Source organism: Cibotium barometz, chromosome 27 (assembly GCF_041138505.1).
Source record: "Cibotium barometz isolate CiBa-2024 chromosome 27, ASM4113850v1, whole genome shotgun sequence".
NCBI classification, from domain to species: Eukaryota; Viridiplantae; Streptophyta; class Polypodiopsida; order Cyatheales; family Cibotiaceae; genus Cibotium; species Cibotium barometz.
The window spans coordinates 51,190,838-51,206,127 of NC_141072.1; positions in this window are offsets into that span (position 1 = coordinate 51,190,838).

Genomic DNA, 15,290 nt, shown 5'->3' on the forward strand with positions numbered 1-15,290 from the left:
GCGCATGTAAAATTTAAATCCGTGCACCCTTTTCGATGCATGCCTGTATGATAGGTGTCAAAGAATTGATTCCTAAACTTAAGTCAATATTAAAATTGATGCAAACATCATGACCGGGAGTGCAGTTGCCTCAGAAGTTGGAAAGGGGCATTGAATAGGTGCCGCCGCATGATAGTGCCGCATACGAAATGCATTAACTGAAGATGACAGCACTTCACCTTTCAGATTGGCCAAGAAATAGGAAGTGGGACCGGAAGGAGCATACACCCAAAATGGACCACTCCAACGCACTGTTAACTTGGCAGGCTTCTTAAACATGCGGGTCATAAAAATCAGGACCAACTGCCCCCTTGTGTAAAGGCGCTTCCGTGAATGCCGATCAACCTATTTCTTTCTGCGACTTTGTATTTCCTGTGCCCAGTGAAATCTTTTCATCCGGTCTTCATCTAATTCTTGAATAGCCTCTAAGCGATATGTGAGAGAATCTTCTGGAAGTAGCCGAGATCCGCAATCGCAAGCCCCCGCCAACTAGAAACCACAAATTCCGCCGGAGTGATTGCCTCCATACCAAAGGCCAGCTTAAAGGGTGTTAACCGCGTTGCTACTTTAAATGCCGTGCGGTAAGCCCAGAGTGCTGCTGGCAACTTCTCATCCCAATCCGTGTGTGGTGAAGACTTACCACTTTGGTTAAGATACAGACTATCTGCTTGTTTGAAGACTCTGCCTGGCCATTCGCTTGAGGGTAATATGGGGACGACTTGCGATGAAGCACCATATAAAACCCCGTCATGCACTTAATGACTTTGTTAATGAAATGGCCGCCCCGATCACTGACTAATTCTACCAGACAGCCAAACCTGGTAAACACATCCTTAAAAAGACATTGTGCGACAGAATTCGCAATATTATCTCTCAAAGCCCAAGCTTCTACCCACTTTGTGCAGTAATCCGTAGCCTCTGTGAGGATATACCGATTGGCAAGTTTTGGCTGCTCTGTTGGTTTAATCGGACCAATAAAATCTAACCCCTATTTTTGAAATGGCTCTAATGGAAGAATGTCATGTAGAGGCATGCGATCCCCGCTGCGAAGGCTGGCCCATCCTCTGACAAACATCGCAATGCAAAACAAACTGTTGAGCATCCCTATGAACCGAAGGCCACCATAAACCACTCTGTAAGATAATCTTTGCAGTAAGTTTGCCTGAAAAGTGACCGCCGCCCACAACCCCGCAATGAACTTCCCATAATACTGCTTCCTAATCTTGGGGCAGTACACACCGCAATAGCACATCCGCAATATTGCAATAGTATAGCTCACCAATGCAAACTACAAATCACCGACTCCGCAAGGCGAGGCGTCTCCGTTGATCTCCAGTTAAGTGAGCAAGCATTTCCCTAGTGGAAATAACAGAAAACATCTCTTCATACCAAGTCCATGGAAGACCAGGAAGGGCTACAGCTTGCTGATCCTGCTCCCCGCCCGTCTCTTCTGACTGAACCGCAAACAGAGCTGCATCTGGAAATTCATCATCTACGCCAATCCCTGGTTCTCCTGAATCAAGGCATGAAAGATAGTCGGCCACCACATGCTCTGTGCCAGGGCGATGAATGACCTCAAAATCAAATTCTTGTAATAGAAGCACCCAGCGAGCTAACCGGCCTGTTAAATGCTGTTGTCGTACCAAGTACAGCAAGGCCGAATGGTCGACATGAAAAAAGAATCTACGACCCAGTAGATAATGCTAAAATTTTCGCACTGAATAAATCATTCCCACTCTGTAACTAAATAGTTTTTCTCCGTAGTAGACAGTCGACGAAATTGCAATCTTCTGACCATTGAAATTTGTTGCGATCAACATGAGCGGCCGCATTCAAAGGGATTGCAAGATGTGCCGAAACTACAAATGGCGACCATGCCAACGAATCTAGCCCCAAAAACGCATACAACCCTTTGGGTCCATAGGAGTTGGTGCTTGCATAATTGCCGCAACTTTGTCTGGGTCCACTGTGATGCCTTCCTTGGAAATGACATGACCAAGCAACTTGCCACTGTGCACCGCGAACACAGTTTTAAGTGGGTTCAAGCTGAAAGATACTTCCCGACACAGCTCTAAAAGCAAAGCCGCAAATGCCTGATGCAGCTGAGCACAGACAAATCATCCAAGAAGATGCACATGAAATCCGTAAGAAAAGGGCCAAAAATTTCATACATATCCCCCTGAAAAGTTGAAGGGGCATTCCTCAAGCTGAACCACATGACCGTACACAGACAAATACCCCCCATGCAGTGAATGCCATCTTAGCCTGATCTTTAGGTGCCATCTGAATTTGATTGTACCCATTGAATCCATCCAGAAAGGAGTATATTTCATTTCCAGCAACCTCATCCAGAATTGAATCCATGTAAGGCAAAGGAAAAGGATCTGGAATTGTAGCCGCATTCAGCTTCCTATAGTCCACATAAATGCGGAGTTTTTTATTTTTTTTGGGGGGACGATGACAATAGGGGAGATCCAATTAGGATTCTCAATAGGAGCAATAAACCCCACTCGCAGCAGGTGGTCGAGCTCCTCCTTGACTTGTTTAGCTACATGTGGATTCATACGATACCTCTGCTCTGCTGCCGAGAGGGAATCGCATCTAGCCGCCGCAAATAGATGTGATGTTGATAAAACTTAGGATCCAATCCCTTCATATCTGCATAATCCCAGGCAAAAACATCCTTGAATTCCCACAATAGTTGGACCAACTCCAGTCTGAATGCGGGCTCTAACAGCATGCTGACCTTGACAGGCTGTGACTTTTTATCTTCACTGAGAAAGATTGTTTCCAAAACGTCCTCTTTTACTCTGGTGATGCGAGACATTTGTGCCTCAAACTCCCTTTCCTTGACTAGGATAGTGCCCAAATCATCATCGGGGGCATATTCCTCTGTGCGCAGCTCTTGTTTTCCAAAGTTCTTCCTTGGATTCATGGGCCTACTCCCATGGTAGGCATCACATATTCAGCCACGATACAGGCGACATCCACATAGCAAAATGGAAGCGTACTGCATTGTCCCGAAGGAATTTTTCTTCTTCATCATCATCTCATCCCTTGGCCATGTTTACTGTCTCCGCAATGACTGGCCAAACAGGATTACTCAACTGACGATGCTTTCGCAAAGTAAACTTGACTTTCCTGCGGCCACGGTGGTGGATAGTCATTTGATTATATTCCCAATTGTGTCTGACCTTGGCCTGGCGCAACCAGGGTCTACCCAGTAACAAATTGTATTCTTCGGCAGAATCTTCCATGCAAAGGACCACAAATGACATCACAAACAGTATGCCGGCCACTTCGATTATCACTCCTTTGAGGATGCCCAAAGGGCGAACTCGCCTTTGATCAGCTCTACGGACCAAAAATGGACCTGGGTCCCATTCAAGCCACCCCTTGCGACGACAAGTGTCTTCCGTAGTAGCAATATTCACTCCAAACCCTCCATCAATTGAACACTTGGTCGATTGGTAGCCCTTTGAATTTGACAGTTATTTTTGGTATACGACTATCCGTCACACACGGGAACAGCAGAAACTGCATCCAGATGTGCCGCTTGCACGGATTGCTTCGCAGTGTCCTTGGCAATCACACTGCTATTCTCTGTAGAGAGTAATGCTTTATGGAAATTAGGAACCAGCTTCAGTAATTGCCCCAATTTAATTTGTAGAGGGGCTTCTAACAAGCCCGCCCATTCATCATTTTCCTGAACTGCATCATCCAAAATTGGCTTATCCTGTGTGGGAACCCCGCTGATCTGGCTGCAACCCATCAGTAACAATTGTTACATTATCTTGAAATTGAAGTTTAGGCCGAGCTTTTAACAAACTTGACTCTGACACCTACCCGGAGGTTTGCTTGTTGGGAACCTCCAACTCAGGCTCTGGCTGTTTGCTGCACCCAAGAAGTGACTTGCTGGCTCACCCTCCCCCTCTGCTCATCTCAACTCCCCGGGAGACACTGGCAGTGCCCTGGCGCTCACCTGCAGTCCCCGGCGGGCACTGAGCACCGACCTTGCTCGTGTACCGCAGAGAGGAGACCTACCATGTCGATTCGTGCTTCACGGATATCCTCTATCCGCAATCAGCTGAGTAGTCTCGACACTAGACAGCGCTCGGAGGCTTTCGACTACTCCTTTACACGCCTATTTGGAGCGGAGGGCCCCCATGAGCTAGCACTTATCAGAGTTCATGTGGTGATACTTCCGGCCCGAGGGGAGGAGGCACTTAATTCAGCGGTGGCCTTCTCCTTCCCTCTTTGTGGCACTCGCGACCGGGAGTGGACTCTGGATCTTGCTCTTAGTATTTTGTAGACACATGCAGTTGAGTTTTCTCACCGTGTGAGCTACTTGGAGATTACAAATCTCTACAGGTTTTTGGTGTGGCTTTGGGAGCATTGATCAATTGGCGCAATACAGTGGCTTTTTGGATCAATAGTAGCGCCCCCGCTCCGGCATGGAGCCCAGACTCGGGTTTTAGATGGATTCCTCCTAGCATAGCAGTGCGGTATCTGGAATGCCAGATTGGACTTGATTTGTCACCTGAGTAGCAGATCGCCCCGCTTCTTCTGAGCATTCGAAAGAAGCTTTTATATTGGAGTAAAGCTCGGCTTTCCTTGGCTGGGAGGGTGGTGGTGACAAATCAGGTGCTTTTAGCGACTATGTGGTATATCACGTCTTGTTGGATTTTCTCGAGCTCTTGCGTCAGCCAGGTACAGAGGCTGATCAGGAACTTTCTTTGGTCTGGGGGACGGGATGGTCAGCCAGCCCGGGCTAAGGTTGCTTGGGTAGTTATTACTCTTCCGCTGGCCCAGGGGGGCTTGGGCATTATAGATCCAGCTGATCAGAGTAGAGCCTTGTTGGGGAAGCTTATTGTTCGGGGGCTGCTTCCAGGCGTTGAGCCTTGGAAGGAGCTTCTTTTTCAGCGGTTACAGGCTAGAGCTCCAGCAGGGGGCACTTGGGCACAAAAAGAAAGATGCCTAATAGATTCAAGCTTGTGAAACATTTTAATATGAGATAGTCCAGTTTTTGCTACAACTCTGTTTGCCAATATGTTTTTGATATATGTATAACATTGTTCATTTGTCTTGCTTTTTTAAAAAAAACTTTTAGCTTTTAATATTTTTAAAGCAACTTGTGACGATCTAAACTACTCTTTCTAATAAAAGTTATCAACATGTGGTTAAAAAAATATGATAAAACAAATTTCATTAGAAGAAAAAGATATTCATTACATGGTTGAACTAAAATCTCTTCGATTGTGCCTTGATCCTTTGGACCATGCATTTATAAAATTAATTAAATAATTCTCGCAATGGATTGCTTCTTGTTTTTCCACCACCATGCCTTGTAGATTGGAAATATGAAGTTTGTGCTTGACAGTGTGATCTCTCCATGCCTTGTGTGTTCGATACAGCTAGCGATCCTCTCTCCTTGACAAAATATGGTCCATGCGCATAAAGAATGTGCTTCATAAACAAAAAGGATATACATTAGTGATGTTATATTCATTTTTATCAAATGCAACATATAATTAATTTTACCAAATAATATGTTATGCCTTTAACTCTCCATGCCTCCACAATAGCTAGTATTAGCTTCTTGATGGGGTGATTGTGCAATCATCTATATAGTTTCTTCAGCTCTTAGCTTTATTAAGAGCTTGATGAAGTTATCAAGTTCCACCCATACTTCCATTCGTAGATTGGCCATCTTTGGATTGCTTGCTTGATTGGCTATGTGCTTGCATAAAGGTTTCCAACATTTCCATAGTTGTCATTTGCTTGCTATCATACTTAGAGAGAAATCTTCTAGCTTTTTCTTCTCCCATTAATACATCTACTAGTACATTCCTTGTGGTTCTTGATTTCTTTTCATCCATCTTCAACTACACATGTCCCCCATCATGTAATCCCATGCTTAAGAGTAGAGTTTCATATTATCCAATGTATATATTGGATAACTTTGATGTCTTTATAGAATACGCATCATCAAGATGAAGCTATAGTATCTTATCAAGTATCCTTAGCTCTGCATGTAATGTACAAATGTGCACTCTCTCTAGATTTATAGGTAATATTGTAAACAAATCAGGATCTTCAGGTACAAGCTCTGGTTGCGATTGCTTCATGTTCTTTGATTTGCCTCTGCTCTTTGAATTCTTTCTCTCTAACTCTACTTTCTTCACCTTACCTCTTGTTGTTGCAGGTTTATCTAGAGCAAGTATAAGGGTGCACCAATCTTCACCTTATCTCCAATTGGAGATCTATCTATAGCAAGAATAGGCCCGTACGAATCGACTATATTCATGCTTTCCATGCAATACAAGCATGGGTGTATTGTATTTGCACCACCACATATTCCATGCATGCATTTCAATGCCTTCAAATCTACACTCAGATGCCACTCTATAATGAAGGAGCCAACATCTTCCACATGAAGAAGCTCCTATTATGTGCAGTAATAAGTGATGGAATTTTAGTGTGTGAGAATAACCATTTGAGATTTGCTTGACTTTCATTTAGGACCTGAGGTGACCCTATCCATCATAGTTTCATTTTTTAATGTACACTATAACCTGGAGCATCTATCTTGCCTTTGGAGTAATCCAAAGCTCTATTCATCAAACTAATACTAATCCCTTTCATCTTTTGGTGCTTAAGGACCTGAGCCTCATCAAGCTTAAGGACAAAGATTGGCTTTCCATTATTGCACTCAGTAACATCATTTAGTAATACTTTACTATGGCAACATGAACTCTTTGCATGTTTACAAAGATATTATTATATGTATTATATTCGAATATGAAATTCTTCTTTTTAGCCTTTTATAGTGGCATAGGTCCCTCAATGTATTTATATTCACCTATTAGGCTAGGAATAGCCAAGTTTTATTAATGTCTTACCTTGATGCTGCTGACACTATATGGGCATGGTAGACCAAATACCTATAGTAGCCGATGGGGCCAAAGACCTTTGAAATAAAGCTTGGAGATAGCACAATACCCTCTCCTACTCACGCCAATTGTATCACAAGCCTCTATCACCTAGCTTGACCTACCCATTCATATCTTGTAAAACTTCTTTAACAACCATCCTTTGAGGGTATTCACTATTTAAAAGCTTAAGCAAATTAAGGAAATCAGAGTTTTTCATTGAAGATTTAAGCATAACAATTCTATCATTGGCATCTTGAAGATTGTAACCTACTACATTTTCAACAACATTTTGAGCTAGCTTTATCCTCCTCTTCTTAGCACCTCCTTTTTCTGCCAAGCCACTCATTTGTTTACAGCACACCCTTGTAAGGTTCCTCCCTTCCAAAATAGAGGAAACACTTAAGATAGTCCACTAAGTCTTAACTTGGAGAAAATTTCCTATTCATCGACACCTTAACCACCATAAAGAGATTCAAGGATACGATTCATAGGTAAGACCACAGGGGGAGCATGATCTTCTAAAAATCAAATCACCCATAGGGTAATTGATCATAATTTGGGCAACTACTAGTCTTTATTCTCAGAGAGACAGTGCTTTTTTCCTCATCCATGCAAGGCACAACTGCTAGCCTAGTCTTCTAGAATAGAATTGCCCGAGAACCTATTTATCTAGCATAGGACTTTCACTTAATCTGTTGGAAAACTACCCGACTAATCGGGTCCACCCATCCATAGGATGGTGCCATCGGGGCATTCCATCCTCCCACTTTCCACCCTACTCACGCGTCAATTTTGTTTTCTAATTAATTATACTACACTATTTGACATAAATAAACATGTTCCTTAATTAAAGCCTTTTTCACAAAGTTTGCACAAAGTTTGCTAAAACAGCCTTTTTCCACAGTACAATAATGCCAAAGACAAGATTTATAAAAAAAGTTTATACATGAATCAATTCCATACAAGCCAAACCGGCTCTCTTATTCTTTTCCTTTATAATGTCGATGATCTAGAATTCGGCCTTCCAGCCTCTATATGCTGGGCAAAACCCTACGGGACCATACACCTCATCATCGGTCTGGCGAGGACTTAAGCCGGCCTGTCGTCCTCTTAGGCTCCGTCGCTCGATCCTCCCGCCCCTCAAAGGGATGTCTGCGCACTAGGGTGGGCTTATGTTGAAATACACAAGTGAATAGGGTGTGTGCGAGAACAAGCCCTTGGATAGAGGCTGTAAAAGAGAATGTGTAAATGTGAGAGAACTTGTGAAAAGGTGAGAAGAATCTACTGGGAGAGAATAAAGGGTAGCATGAGAAGATTTAGGAAGTGTGGAGATATTCTGGGAGAGGTGGAGAGAATCAAGCAAAAGAGGTGGAGTGAATCAAGGAGAAATCAGTGGGATTAGATGCTTGGATGTAAACTCTATAAATTGAGGCATTGGCCTAATGAGAATTTGTTGGTTTTTGATTATCCATGCCTACTTTAAGCTATTAGTTAATTACTCTCACTAATTTTAATTATCATTTAATCTCTTTGTTAATGATATTGATTCTAGCATTTGATCCACCATAGCTCATCACATTGCTGTAATCTTAACATGGCATCAGAGCCAAGCCTAGAATCCATCAAGTTTATGAGCCCATTATCTAGTTAATTAGGATGATGCCATCGATATTGCCATACGAAGCCATTCTATATTGATCACATTTGGTAGAGGTTCTAAGCTAGGCGGGAATGGCAAGCGTCTATTTGCTCTTCTAAAAGATCTTCTCTCATTATTTCATCTATTGATTGTATACTTGTATCTCCCAATCCACTTATCCATGATGGGACTATTTAGAATACAAAATGAATTCACCTTTTGGTCTAATGCTTCATCCAATCTTCGTTGCCTTCCTTTTCCGTGGTACATTAGTGATTAGTCGGTTGTCCTTCTCATTGCTCCACAATCGTGGCATGAAAGAATCTATGTGAGAGAGATGTTTTGAGATATACACAAGAGACTCTTGCATCAACCATCCATTTGCCATGTTTGCTTTTAGCCTTGCTCTTTATCTCACAAAGTCCTTTAAGGTTTTCATGAACCATTGAAGAAAAAACATCCATCGAACATGCACAACACCAAAAATCGCCACTTCATCAACCAAATGTACCACAAGATGTTATTGGCTAATGAGAATCGTTCTAGGAAAGTTTTTCTTCTCAATCATACACGCTGCCTCAATAGCATTGAGACAAGCTATCTCAATGGATGTAGGATCTATCTCATTTAAGGATATGTACCTACATATATAGCAATCATGTGTACCATTTATTATTTAAACCTTAATAAATGCATGACCGGGTGTCCGATTGACGAACGATCTGAACCCCAACGACCAGGAGAACCTCCCGGACAAAAAAAAATCCCGCCCCTCGGGACGGTTCGACACGCAAATCGAGGCGAGCGTTCCAAATTTGGATACCTCATCCCAAAATTTAGGCCGTACACACTTACTAGGGCGCTCGTACGATGGCCGTCCAAGAACCAAAGGACGGTCGCCCATTGTGTGGTCCACACGTACCCTTACGTGGACACATGCTGCCCCAGACCAGATAAGGTACATGCGTACCACTCCTTTCCCTGGTAACCGGCACCGTATCTTTCCCCTAGACCCATGTAGGCCACTGATCCATAGCCTTTGATGGTACACCGTCCTTTCGTCCTTGCTTTGCGCAGCGCCCGTACCCTCACCCCTCAGCTATATAAACCCTCGGGGTGCTCCATAGGCAGCATGCATTTCTGTGTAGTGTATGACCTATTGTACCGTCGTCCGTACCGCCGTCCATCCCTGTGTAGCGTACTTGCTGCAGTACAGCCGCCCTTGCAGCCACCCCTCTCACAATCCCTCATTTGCCTCTTTTCAGATAAGCCAATTTTCCTCCACCCCCCTCTTGTTGCTAGGAGGCAGTGTCCTTAACTCTTCTCCCCCCCGTGTGAATAGACTTACAGCAGCCCTCACAGCCCTCCTCCACGTTGTTGGTCTTAAGGACATCTCACAATTCCCCCCCCCATTTGCGTAGACTTTAATAAGGGATTTTTACCTTTAGAAAGGGTTCATACGCTATAGTCGTTTGCTCAACGATGAGCAAACGATCTCAGAATTGAGATCCGACTGAAGCGTTTCGATCGCGACAGCGAGTCCTACAAGTCGACGTCCAAGATGGCCCCATCCCGGAAACATCAGAATATTGCCCTGAGAGGAGCACGCAACAACGAAATTAGGGAAGATGCTCCCGATGCAGCTCCAACCCTCCCTCTTCAAGCTCCTCAAGGAAATGGTGGCCAGGTTAGCTTGGTTATATTTTAAAGAAAAGTTTTTTTTAAAATATATTGCTAATAAATGTGTATCTTTTTCTTTTTGAAATAATGACATAAAATTGTATGAAGTTACAAATTGTGTGATGCTGTATTTAATAAATTGCATTGAAATTGTTATCTTTAAAGAGTGCAAGTTTTCCTGGCTTCAACGCTAACTCCGTTCCGTGCTTGTGTATTCGGGCGACGTCGTTAGCAAAGCCCGGGATTGGCCCAAGGTATCCCTCATACCATTGGGAGAATAAGGTTCGCCAATTGAGGCGAGAGGTTATGATGTTGCCTAGTTCTGAGGGCCCAGGCTAGTGCGGTGAATAAGCCCACCCTAGTGTGCAGACATCCCTCTGAGGGGCGGGAGGATCGAGCGATGGAGCCTGAGAGGGCGACAGGTCGGCTTAAGTCCTCGCCAGCGGCCGACGATGAGGTGTATGGTCCCGTAGGGTTTTGCCTAGCATGTAGAGGCTGGAAGGCCGAATTCTAGATCATCGACAGAATAAAGGAAAAGAATAAGATAGCCAATTTGGCTTGTATGGAATTGATTCATGTATCAACTTTTATATATATATCTTGTCTTTGGCATGATTGTATTGTGTAAAAAGGCTATTTTAATAAACCTTGTGAAAAGGGCCGTAATTAAGGAACATGTTTATTTATGTCAAACAGTGTGGTAGGATTAATTAGAAAACAAATTGACGCGTGAGTAAGGTGGAAAGTGGGAGGATGGAATGCCCCGATGGCACCATCCTATGGACGGGTGGACCCGATTAGTCGGGTAGCTTTCCAACAGATTAAGTAAAAGCCCTACGCTAGATAATTAGGTTCTTGGGCAACTCTGTTCTAGAAGACTAGGTCAGCGGAAAAAAGCGTTGCCTCTAGAAATCAAGTCTAGTAGTTGCCCAATTTATGATAAATTACCCTATGGGTGATTTGACTTTTAGAAGATCACGCTTCCCCTGTGCCTTGCATGGATGAGGAAAAAAGCGTTGCCTCTAGAAATCAAGTCTAGTAGTTGCCCAATTTATGATAAATTACCCTATGGGTGATTTGACTTTTAGAAGATCACGCTTCCCCTGTGGGATAGGACTAGGCCTTACCTATGAATTGTATCCTTGAATCTCTACATGGTCAAGGTGTCGATAAATACAAAATTTTCTCCAAGTTAAGACTTAGTGGACTATCTTAAGTGTTTCTCCTATTTTAGAAGGGGGAACCTTACAAATTCTTATCAAAAATTGATAATAAAAACTCATAAAAAGCATTTTTCATAATGTATTTTCATTTCGTAAGCTTCTTTAATGAAGAATTTTCAATCAAAGAAATTGTTTTTATAGATAGAAGTTCCCTATTTATCTGGTATTTCCGACCTCACCCAGACTCAAGATATGACTGCGTTCGCCTTTGAACATCTCATCTCTTCCGCTTCAACTCGAACAAGCCGAGCAAGACTCGCACGCCATTTCGAGGATTTATATTTTCCTGACAACCCAGCGGAGAGACGACAACATAAGTGGTTTGCAGGGCAATTTGTCCATGCCTCTTGCGACCGGCGTGCAATGCTGAGGCAGAACCTCTCATTGGCCATGATTTTGATAAAGCTGAAAATGACACGTGGTGTCATTCTATATCATTCCACACCTCGGAATTTCAGACTTTCATGCCGAATTTATAGACTCCTTAGTTGATTTATCCCTAAGGAGAAAATAATAGCTCCCTTCGCAATTAGAGAACTTATGTAACAGGGCATGACTATGGCCCAGTACCGTCCTCTTATACGTCTCCCGAGGAGATTTTGAATTCTAGAGCCGAGCTGCTCTATGTACATATTGCAACTTTTATATAAATAAAGAAATGTTTTCCGGAGAAAAATTCCCTGTTGTATAAGTGATTGTTTATTGGACGATCTGATAAAGAAAAATATGTTATCAGACATGTCATAGATCTCCAATAAGATCATTGTCTTGTTTAAAGAAATTATTTTTCGAGCCTCTTAAGTCTTAGGATCTCGTGGATGATATCAAAATAAAAATTCCATAATATATAAATTTTTGGAAGAATCATGAGACGAGGAAACCGTGGCTGTCAGTCAGACCCTCTCTCTGAAGATGACGAGCTTGACCCTGATGTTTGCAAGGCTCTTCACATAGGACTCAGCCAGGACCCTTCATAGGACTCAGCCGCCGCCAGGACCCTTCAAAGGAGAAGGGGAGAACCTGGGCGAGGCTGTGGAGAAATAGGTGGAAGCCATGGAAGAGTATTTTGACGTCTCACAGACTACAATGAGCGGATTGGATAACACATTCCTACGAAAACTATGTCCGCCGCACACTTATGTAATGGGCACCCATACTATATTGTAAATCCCGTCATTTGATGAGGGAAACGTCCTAAAGACGCTCCCAAGTATTGAGCTTCGAAAGAGAGATAAGAGAATCTTTGTCGGTTGGCCAAACCATAGAGAAAAGCCTTGTTTTGGGAGCCCCAGATCACTTACTCCCAGGCAGCCTAGTGGAAAAAGGCTTGGAACTATAAAAGCCAATTTCTCTTGTTTGTTGCAACCCATTCTCCCATTTTTGCAATAGAAGTGGAGTGTTATCTCTCCTCCTCTCTCTTGTAACTCTAATCTAGCATGTGTGGTGTGCGTAGGGTTAGGGTTTGGGAGTGATTAGTGCTAACCACTTGTTTCCTCAAGCTTCCCACTTGCTTCTTCTCTCCCTCTTGCTTGAGTGATTAGGCTACCAACATGATCATCTTATGTGGAGATCCCACACAATCTTTGTGAGAGAGGTTGCATCACCCGTTGGATTAGAGCAACCACCTTGGGGTGACAATGAGTGCGGGGAGGACGATGGTGACGAGCAGCTATGGTGGAGCTCTTGAGCCTTGAAACTCTAATCTAGCATGTGTGGTGTGGTTAAAGTTAGGGTTTGGGAGTGATTAGTGCTAATCACTTGTCTCTCTCTCCCTCTCTTTTGCAACTCTAATCTAGCATGTGTGGTGTGCTTAGGATTAGGGTTTGGGAGTGATTAGTGCTAATCACTTATTTCCTCATGCTTCCCTCTTGCTAACAAGTGATTAGTGCTAATCACTTATTTCCTCATGCTTTCCTCTTGCTAACAAGTGATTAGTGCTAATCACTTGTTTCCTCATGCTTCTCTCTTGCTTGAGTAATTAGGCTACCCATGTGATCATCTTCTACAAAGATTCCACATGATCTTTGCGAGAGAGGTTACATCACCCATTGGATTAGAGCAACCGCCTTGGGGCTACAACAAGTGCAGGAGGACGGTGGTGATGAGCAGCTACAGTGGAGCTCTTAAGCCTTGCTCGAGCTTGGCAAACAAGCAAATTCCCCCACAACACGTTAGGGTAGGGTTTCCTTAACATCTTTGGCGCCACTGTCCAGGAGCGCTAACGGCAGCGGCGCTAATCCACTTGTCAAAGCCATCTTTGATTCGAATCTGATGGAGTCTCCATAGCTAGATGCCAAGTAAGCTCTTTGGCATGCGGTTTTTTGGTTTTTTTTATGTTTTGTCTGGTTTTTTTTTAATGTTTTGTATGGTTGGTTTTTATGTTTTTGTTGGGATTTCTGCATAGTTTTGTGTCTAGAGTAGGATTACTACTTGTTTGAGTGAAAAACCTTGACATTTGGGTGATTAGAGAGCCTAATCAAGAGGGTTTATTTTCTTAATTTTTAGCTTAATCTTGTTCCTTTTTGCTTAATTACTTTGTATAGGTAGGTTAGCATTGTTAGATAGAACCCTAATTCCTTTTGCTTAATTACTTTGTAAAGGTAGGTTAGCATTGTTAGATGGAACCCTAATCCATCATTGTATAGGTAGGTTAGCATTGTTAGATGGAACTCTAATCCATCAAAAAATCCCTAAAATTTATAAACTCTCTTAATTTTTACTAATTATCACTAATCTATTGGGGTTAGTGTGATTAGTGAACTTAAAGAGAGCAAAAAACTTAAAAATTAAGCTTGGTTTCTTGTAATTAGACTAATTGGAGTGGCATTAGAGTTCTAAACACTTGCCTTGACCCAAATCTATGTTTAGTCCACTCCCATTAGACCTTAATTAGCAAGAATTAGTATTAATTAAGTCTAATTTATCTAATTTTTTTGAGAGGGTTAATTAGAGACCTAATTATAAAGATTAATTAGGAGTCTAAACATTGCTAATCTACCTATCAAATCTCCATCCCTAAACTCCTCACCATTTAGGAGTAAATAATTAGTGGGCAAAGAAGAGGGTTAAAAGGTGATTAACAATTGGATTAAGAAGATTAATCATTAGTTAAGTTAAAGTACCTCTAAATTAGTCGAAACCCACTAATTTAGAGATAGCCATTAGCTTTAGCCTTTTCCCACCTACCTTGCATTAATGAGGGGAACTTAGTTGTCTCCCACTCACTTCTCTCGAAATTTGAAATTCAAATTTAAATCTCAAATTTCAAAATTGCCCCAAGGCCGTTCACACCTAAGGCCATGGGCATACGTACGCTTCTAAGCGTACGACCGTACCAACCTAAAAAAAACTTTTTTTTTCAAAAAAATTAATAAAACATTGCCACGGTCGTACTTTCCTAAGCATACGGCTATACCAACCTAAGTGTACGGCCGTACCAACCTAAGCGTATGGACGTACCTTCCCTGAAAACAATTTAAACTTTTTAAAATTTCCAAATCTTTAGTGATGCTTATGGCCTACCTCCCCGACTCACTAGGGTCATTTTTACAGGCATAGAACCCCTCAAAAAACCATTTTTTACAGGCATAGAACCCCTCAAAAAACCATTTTTTACCTTAAGGGCGCGTTCACGTGTGTAAGGTAAAAGAGAGCCAAAACTCCTATTTCGGGCCTGCACGCACACCATTGAAGCTTTTCTAAGCTTCCTTGCACACCATGGACACCTTTCGGTCATGGTTACATGCCCCGAGTACCTCCATTCCATTCGATGGC